Consider the following 9,357-nt stretch of genomic DNA (forward strand, 5'->3'; position numbering starts at 1 on the left):
TCAATGAGGAAGGAGGGAGATGGGCGGCATGTTATGTGCCGCTCATCTCCGCCCCTCCGCTTCTGTTGGCCGGCCGCTTAGTGACGTCGCTGTGACGCCGAACGCACCTCCCCCGTGAAGGAGGGATTGTTCGGCGGTCACAGCGACGTCGCCGACCAGGTATGTGTGTGTGATGCTGCCGTAGTGATAATGTTCGCTACGGCAGCGAGCACCAAATGTCACACGAGCAACAGGGGCGGGTGGTATCGCGCTCGACATCACTAGCAATCACTAGTGTAAGGTTCTGGTGGTGGAACTGCTGGGCCGTGCACCGGACTCCTCCAGCGGAGCAACCTGGAGCTAACCCCTATACAGGGACTGTCCGGTCACCCCGTCAGAGGGCCTTGATGCACGGTAGCCGAAGCACTAGCTGTGTGGGCACAGTCCGTTCCGAAAGGAGGAAGAAAGATGTCCCTGAGGTCACAAGGGTCCAGATGGTAATCCCAACAACAAGGCTCTGGTTCCGGTGCCGGGTGGAGATGACAGGTGGAACCGTAACCAGCTGGACGAGAGGACGGAGGTCACCACGTGGCGTTGGGGATCGGAGCCGGATCCAGACTGAAGAAGATGGTGGAGTCCTCAGCCGACAACCCCCGACAGGAATTACGCAGCAGTCGTGGTTAGGACCGGATGGCGTGGCAGGACGGGCTCTGCGAGACAGACAAGGGTTAATACCGGACAAGGCAAAGGGGGACCTGAACTCCTAGCTTACTAAACACGTAGAACAGGCCCCGCCCACCTGGAATAAGAATCCTCTTATACCCTGTACCTGTAAGCCAATTTCCTGTTTCTGGACGCTGGCCCTTTAAGAAAGGGTCAATGACCGCGCGCGCGCCCTAACGCGCATGCGCGAGGCCTGAGACCAGGGAAGGAAGCGGCGCCAAGGAAGCAGGAGTGCCGGGCAGAGAGTCCTGCGATGCAGAGGGGCGCCTGGAGCAGGAACGCCTGGAGGATACCGGCGGGAGAGAGGGAGCAGGAGAACCGGGAGCGGGAGTGGTGAGCGGAGCGCGCTGTCGGGAACCGGGGAGCGCAGCACAGGAACCGGAGAGAACAGCACGGGGACCGGGGAGCGCAGCACGGGGACCGGGGAGCGTGACAACTAGCGATGTCGCAGTGTGTAAAGCACCCTTAAGGGGTACTTTGCACACTACGACATCGCAAGCCGATGGTAGCGATGCCGAGCGCGATAGTCCCCGCCCCTGTCGCACATGCGATATCTTGTGATAGCTGTCGTAGCGAACAATATCGCTACGGCAGCTTCACATCTACTTACCTGCCCTGCGCCATTGTTCTGGCTGGCGAACCGCCTCCTTCCTAAGGGGGCGGGTCGTGTGGCGTCACAGCGACGTCACACGGCAGGCGGCCAATAAAAGTGGGGGGCGGAGATGAGCGGGACGTAAACATCCTGCCCACCTTCTTCCTTCCGCATTGCCGGTGGAGGCAGGTAAGGAGATGTTCCTCGCTCCTGCGGCTTCACACACAGTGATGTGTGCTGCCGCAGGAACGAGGAACAACATCGTAACATCGGTCCTTCTGAAATTATGGAAATGACCGACGTTACACCGATCATACGATTTTGACGCTTTTGCGCTCGTTAATCGTATCAAAAACGATTTACACACTCCGATGTCGACAGCGACGCCGGATGTGCGTCACTTTCGATGTGACCCCACAGACATCGCACCTGCAATGTCGTAGTGTGTAAAGTACTCCATAGTCTCTAAAGAACACGTGGTGTAATGAAGAAGCGCTAATTTTAAGCCCCAGACAGATAATCCCTTTTAACCCTACGGTTTCTGCTACCGTATATTTTTATAGAGATTCTTTCCCATGAATTAGATCCGACGGCTGAAGCTTCGTCCACCAGCAGCCGTCAGTAAGCCCAGGAGCAGAGCGTCTGGATATGCAAACACCTTGGGGAACTGGGATATTGCAAAAAAAAATGACATTTGCTCGGTGTTCTCAGCTTTACAGGCAGATGTCAACACTCTGGAGCGGCGTGTTTCTAAGGCTTCTGTCTAAATCAGAGAAAACATGGTGCAGATGGTAAAGCAAAACTGTACTGGGGAGAAAATGAGGCCAAACACCAAAAACATAAGGCGGAATAGCAAATACCTGCTAGTATAAACTTCCAACAGCTGACAATACAGCCACCTGGAAGCTGATGAGCGCCATCTAATGGTCAGTGGAGGCAAATGCAGTAAAGATTGGGTGGGAAGTTGTAGCTGAGCGACAACTGCCCATAGATGAAGCCGGGTCAGCAACGACTCTCAGCATGCCCTGATCACTTAGGTTGCTATTTTTATGCCTGAGATTTACCCTGGAAATGATCTCTGACTTTTTAACCCTCTTCGCTTATACACTGGAGATCAAAATTAGAGAACAAGTGTCACGCTCCCCGGCTCCCCTGCTAGGCTCCCCGGCTCCCCTGCCTTGCTTACCGGCTCCCCTGCCATGCTTCCCCGCTCTCAGGTCGCGCTCCGCCGCTCCCGTGCCAGGCTTCCCGGTCCCCCGCTCCACAGCCTTCCTGCTCCATCGCCTGCGGTCCCCAGGCAGCCCGGTCCCCGCTCCCGGCGCCCGTCGGCAACTCGGCCCCAGCCCGGCTCTCCTGCCTCCTGTTCACCGCTCCCTGCTCTGGCTTCTGGCACATGGGCCTCGCGCATGCGCATTAGGGTGCGCGGTCATTGACCCTCTCTTAAAGGGCCAGTGTCCTCCAACAGGATATTGAACAATCAGGTACAGGGTATATAGGGGAATCCTTTCCAAGTGGACGGGGCCTGTTCTTCGTGTTTTGCTAAGCTAGGAGTCAGGTCTCCTTGTGTCTTGCGGTATACTTACCTATCTCTCTCCTAGAGCCGCTCCTGCCTCGCCATCCGGTCCTGACGATTCCCGAACCCCGAACGGTGACTGTCCGCCATCCCGTCAGTCCATACCATCTCTGATCCCTGTGGTGACCCGTCTTCTCGCTCCGTCGGTTCCGGACTCTGCCTGACAACATCTCGGCCTCCGAACCTGAGCTCCGTCATCCGGACTACCTTCGGTGACTCCGTGGTCCCAGGGACTTCTACACTCCACTCCTTTGAACGGAGTGTCCTGCTACCTGTAGTGCTCCGGCTACCGGACCTCTTGCCTTCAGTGAGGTGTTCGGCCCAGTGGATCCACCTCCTGGGTCTGCCCGTCCACCTGGCCCTAACAACAAGGTATGATCAGTTGCTTTTTTCAGAAATAATCTCCATTGATGAACATTTGAAGGTTTCCTGTAAGGGGTGCACCATCCACTAGAACATTTATTTACAAAAGATCCAAAGTTTATCAACATAAAACCTTTATTTTCCCCAAACCGTGATAATCATAATTAGAGAACAGCAATGACTGTAGCACAGAGAAAGATTATAAGTAAAGTTCCTGCAGGTAACAACAGTCACGATCAGTAGGACGTAATCAGTAGGACGTGTACCGGCCGTCGCTGTGAATGACTTCAGCACATCTGCGGCCACAGGACATCACTAGTCTCTCACACTGCTCTGGTGGGATTTTGGGCCACTCTTCTTCCAGTCTCTTCCACAGTTATTGGCCATAACTTTGTCACCAAGGATTTTCCAGAGGTTTTCTATTGGGTTTAGATCAGGACTCTGGGCTGTAGCCATTTCATTGTATAAATGTTTTCTGTTTCGAGGAACTGCTTTCCCCATTTTGCTGTGTGACAGGGGGCATTGTCCTGCATGAAAATTACAGGCTGATTGAGTGATGAATGCAAGTAAGGATCCATGTGTTGTGAAGAAGGTTCTGATCCACACTTGCATTCACTCTGCCATGTAGCTGTATGAGAGGTCCAACTCCTGCTGCAGAAAACATTCCCCAAACCATGACACGTCCTCCACCACCTTTAACTGACTTCTTAACACACTTTGGGTTCAGTCCTTCCCCAGTTCATCTATGAACATAATGTTTCCCATCAGACCCAAATAAATTAAACTTGCTTTCATCACTAAAATGAACTGTGGACCACTTCTCCTCTGTCCACACAACATGCTCCTTTTGCTTCTTTCTGCTAATGAGAGATTTGGTCACTGCTTTCAGTCCAAATGCTTTTAAACGTCGTGACACTGTGTGATGAGACAAATGCTTACCTTGTTCAGTGCTGAACCGGTGAGCAATTCCAGCTGCAGTGTTGTAACGATTACCCATGGAGACTCTCTGCATTATCCTGTCCTCTCTTGCATTTCTCTTTCGAGGGTGACCAGACGTCTTGGAGGACTTGAAACAGTTTGTGATGTTGTAAAGATGCAATATTCTCAAAATCACAGACTTGGAACGACCAACTTCTCTTACTATGGCTGATAGGGTCACCTCCTTTGGACCTCATCTGGACAACCTGCTGCCGGAGGGTTTCAGTCACTTTGAAACTGCACACCATTTTTGCAAAGTCAGTGCAAACTGGAAAGTTAGGCTGCCAGTTACATAGGGTTTGACAGATAATGAAGGAAATTAGCACCAAGCACCAGATTAACAGAAATAACTAACAGGTATCCAAAAACGTTCTCTAATTTTGATCAGTGTCCTTTTTCATTTATCTCATTTACATTTTTATTATGTGCTTTTAAAAAAAAATCAATTATGAAATAAGTGGAAAATCATTTAGGAAATTGTGTGTTCTCTAATTTTGATCTCCAGTGTACATAGATTGAACGATTGTAAGTTCATGTCTCCTAGAGGGACTAAAAAAAAAGTATAAATAAAATAAATAGACATATTTGGCATTATGACATCTGAAAAGTCCATTCCATAACAAAAAAAAATAAATTAATCCATAAAGGAAAAAGTAAATAAAAAAACTTGAAATGTCAGTATAGCAGTTTTATTTTTCATTGTAGCACCTTATCCAGAAAACTGCAATATAAAAAAAAAGAAGGATGGATCTTGAACGAAAGAGGGAGAAAAGAGAGTTCATGGCAGGAAGAGGTTAAAATATGCTCACTAAGCGCATTTTCATATGAGACCACTAGAGGGCGCTGCAGGTGTATGCATAACATTGAACAGTTCCACTGCAAAGAGTATTGTAGAGTTGCTAAAAAGTTGATACATCTTTTTTCCTTGTTGGATTCTTGAAGATTAACCACTATATGTATACTGTAGATATATATATATATATATATATATATATATATATATATATATATATATATATACACTGTATATATAAATACTGTATATATATATGCTGTATGTGCATATAGTGTATATATACTGTATACATGGATATATAGTTTCCAAATAAAAAGTTGCTGTTACGTCATTGAGGCTGTTCAATTTCTTCTGTAGGATTTTTGTTTTTTATACAATAAGCGTCATTTTATTTTTTATTTCTTAAATGAAAAATACATGGGAAAATATGCAAATTTTATCAGAGAAAACGGCTTCTTTTTCCTTCTGGACTGATCATTCACTTTTAATTCATTAATTCATGGCTAAAAATCTGTGTTCAGTGAAGACAAATTTCCCAATTACTAATATTGGAGATTGCAGTTGGTGCTTATAAAGTTCTATGGAGGAGGGAGGAGCTAGAGGCAGAGGGAGGAGCTAGAGAAAGAGGGTAAAGCTAGAGGAAGAAGCTAGAGGAAAATTGAGAAGCTAGAGGCAGAGGGTGAAGCTGGAGGCAGAGAGAGGAGCTGGAGGCAGAGGGAGGAGCTGGAGGCAGAGGGTGAAGCTGGAGGCAGAGAGAGGAGCTGGAGGCAGAGGGAGGAGCTGGAGGCAGAGGGTGATGCTGGAGGCAGAGGGTGAAGGTAGAGGCAGAGGGAGGAGCTAGAGGCAGAGGGTGACGCTAGAGGCATAGGAAGGAGCTAGAGGCAGAGGCTGAAGCTAGAGGCAGAGGCTGAAGCTAGAGGCAGAGGGTGAAGCTAGAGGCATAGGGAGAAGCTAGAGGCAGAGGGAGGAGCTAGAGGCAGAGAGAGCAACTAAAGGCAGAGGGAAAAGCTAGAGGAAGAGGAAAGAGCTAGAGGCAGAGAGAGAAGATGGAGGCAAAGGGTGAAGCTAGAGGCCGAGGGTGAAGCTAGAGGCAGAGGGTGAGTCTGGAGGCAGAGGGTGAAGCTGGAGGCAGAGGAAGAAGCTAGACACAGAGAGAGATGCTAGAGGCAGAGGGTGAAGCTAGAGGTAGAGGGTGAAGCTAGAGGCCGAGGGTGAAGCTAGAGGCCAAGGGTGAAGCTAGAGGCAGAGGGTGAGTCTGGAGGCAGAGGGTGAAGCTGGAGGCAGAGGGAGAAGCTAGACACAGAGGGAGATGCTAGAGGTAGAGGGTGAAGCTAGAGGCAGAGGGTGAAGCTAGAGGTAGAGGGTGAAGCTAGAGGTAGAGGGAGGAGCTAGAGGTAGAGGGAGAAGCTAGAGGCAGAGGGAGAAGCTAGAGGCAGAGGGAGAAGCTAGAGGCAGAGGGTGATGCTAGAGGCAGAGGGAGAAACTAGAGGCAGAGTGTGAAGCTAGAGGCAGAGGGAGAAGCTAGAGGCAGAGGGAGAAGCTAGAGGCAGAGGGTGAAGATGGATGCAGAGGGTGAAGCTGGAGGCAGAGGGAGAAGCTAGAGGCAGAGGGTGAAGCTAGAGGCAGAGGGTGAAGATGGAGGCAGAGGGGGAAGATGGAGGCAGAGGGAGAAGCTGGAGGCAGAGGGAGAATCTAGACGCAGAGGGTGAAGCTAGAGGCAGAGGGTGAAGCTAGAGGCAGAGGGTGAAGCTAGAGGTAGAGGGTGAAGCTAGAGGTAGAGGGTGAAGCTAGAGGTAGAGGGTGAAGCTAGAGATAGAAGGAGGAGCTAGAGGTAGAGGGAGAGGCTAGAGGCAGAGAGTGATGCTAGAGGCAGAAGGAGAAGCTAGAGGCAGAGGGTGAAGCTAGAGGCAGAGGGAGAAGCTAGAGGTAGAGGGTGAAGCTAGAGATAGAGGGAGGAGCTAGAGGTAGAGGGAGAGGCTAGAGGCAGAGAGTGATGCTAGAGGCAGAGGGAGAAGCTAGAGGCAGAGGGTGAAGCTAGAGGCAGAGGGAGAAGCTAGAGGCAGAGGGAGAAGCTAGAGGCAGAGGGAGAATCTAGACGCAGAGGGAGAATCTAGACACAGAGGGAGAATCTAGACACAGAGGGAGAAGCTAGAGGCAGAGGGTGAAGCTAGAGGTAGAGGGTGAAGCTAGAGGTAGAGGGTGAAGCTAGAGGTAGAAGGAGGAGCTAGAGGGAGAAGCTAGAGGCAGAGGGTGGAGCTAGAGGCAGAGGGAGAAGCTAGAGGCAGAGGGTGAAGCTAGAGGCAGAGGGTGAAGCTAGAGGCAGAGGTTGAAGCTAGAGGCAGAGGTTGAAGCTAGAGGCAGAGGGAGAAGCTAGAGGCAGAGGGAGAAGATAGAGGCAGAGGGTGAAGATGGAGGCAGAGGGTGAAGATGGAGGCAGAGGGTGAAGCTGGAGGCAGAGGGAGAAGCTAGACGCAGAGGGAGAAGCTAGACGCAGAGGGAGAAGCTAGAGGCAGAGGGTGAAGCTAGAGGTAGAGGGTGAAGCTAGAGGTGGAGGGTGAAGCTAGAGGTGGAGGGTGAAGCTAGAGGTGGAGGGTGAAGCTAGAGGCAGAGGGAGGAGCTAGAGGTAGAGAGTGAAGCTAGAGGTAGAAGGTGAAGCTAGAGGCAGAGGGAGGAGCTAGAGGCAGAGGGAGGAGCTAAAGGTAGAGGGAGAAGCTAGAGGCAGAGGGTGAAGCTAGAGGCAGAGGGTGAAGCTAGAGGCAGAGGGAGGAGCTAGAGGCAGAGGGAGGAGCTAGAGGTAGAGGGAGAAGCTAGAGGCAGAGGGTGAAGCTAGAGGCAGAGGGAGAAGCTAGAGGCAGTGGGTGAAGCTAGAGGCAGAGGGGGAAGCTAGAGGCAGAGGGTGAAGCTAGAGGCAGAGGCGGAAGCTAGAGGCAGAGGGGGAAGCTAGAGGCAGAGGGAGGAGCTAGAGGCAGAGGGAGAAGCTAGAGACAGAGGGAGAAGCTAGAGGCAGAGGGTGAAGCTAGAGGCAGAGGGGGAAGCTAGAGGCAGAGGGAGAAGCTAGAGGCAGAGGGGGAAGCTAGAGGCAGAGGGGGAAGCTAGAGGCAGAGGGAGAAGCTAGAGGCAGAGGGGGAAGCTAGAGGCAGAGGGAGGAGCTAGAGGCAGAGGGAGAAGATGGAGACAGAGGGAGGTGCTAGAGGCAGACAGAGAAGCTAGAGGCAGACAGAGAAGCTAGAGGCAGAGGGAGAAGCTAGAGGCCGCTAGACGCCCATTTTTCTGAAACGAGTCACATTTCTCCATACATTTTTATAAGCACCAACTGCGATATCTTCTCTCAGTTATTGGTAAAGTCTGTATTCATTGGAATCAGAATTTAAATTCATGTACATACAGTACCTTTCATTTATAGAATGATGATGATCTGCATAATTCCATCCCTTTATATAACTCATATTTCACATTCATTTCATTTTTTTAAAAAAATATCAGTTAAGATATGAAATACTACTGACAATAACGAGATAATTACTGTCTAATATGTCTTGTGATAAACGTTTTAGAACAATTTTGCCTTTATGTTTGTTCACGAAGCAAAGTTAAAGTTTCAGCGTTGATTAACATTAGCCATAGTATATTGTACGGAATTGTAAAATGTGCAATAGTTCAGACATTTCTTCACTGTGTGCAGTGTGAAAACAGTGTGGAAACTGTCAGCAAGCTGCTGCTGACAGATCAGCTCTTTGTATCATGTATCTCCATATTCACAATGAGTGGTTTTAGCCGTAGACATTTGGTCTCAAGCGAACTAGTTAGATTTTTTTATCATTTACATCAATACATTGGTGTAAATTAGTGCACAAGTCTCCACCTGGTTATAGGAGATGCAGACTTCAATCTTTCGCTCACAGTTCTTCTCCCTGCTTGTCAGTTTGCAGCAGAATTAATTTATTTATCCTGGTTTTCTGCGAGTCTGCCCAGCTCTAGTCATAAGAAAAAGACTTGAATCAGGTTTTTGTGCTACATGAATTTAAACAATTATTGACAATGTTCTTTTTTTATATCACTCGCTTTAAAAAATAACACTGGCCACTGGGGCTTTTTTAAATGAATATTTCCTGTCCTTCCAGGAGGAGTTTACAACACTTTCATTATCATTAACAGTCAGGATTACAATGATAGGTCACACCTCTATACACAGATAACACAGGATCCTCCAATCAAAATGTGAGATGTCACAGCTCTCCTCCTCCTCCTCCTCCTGTACAATGACTGATAACACCTCTATACACAGATAACACAGGATCCACTAATCACAATATGTGATGTCACAGCTCACCTCCTCCTCCTGTACAATGACTG

The sequence above is a fragment of the Anomaloglossus baeobatrachus genome, chromosome 11 (assembly GCF_048569485.1).
Source record: "Anomaloglossus baeobatrachus isolate aAnoBae1 chromosome 11, aAnoBae1.hap1, whole genome shotgun sequence".
Lineage (NCBI taxonomy): Eukaryota > Metazoa > Chordata > Amphibia > Anura > Aromobatidae > Anomaloglossus > Anomaloglossus baeobatrachus.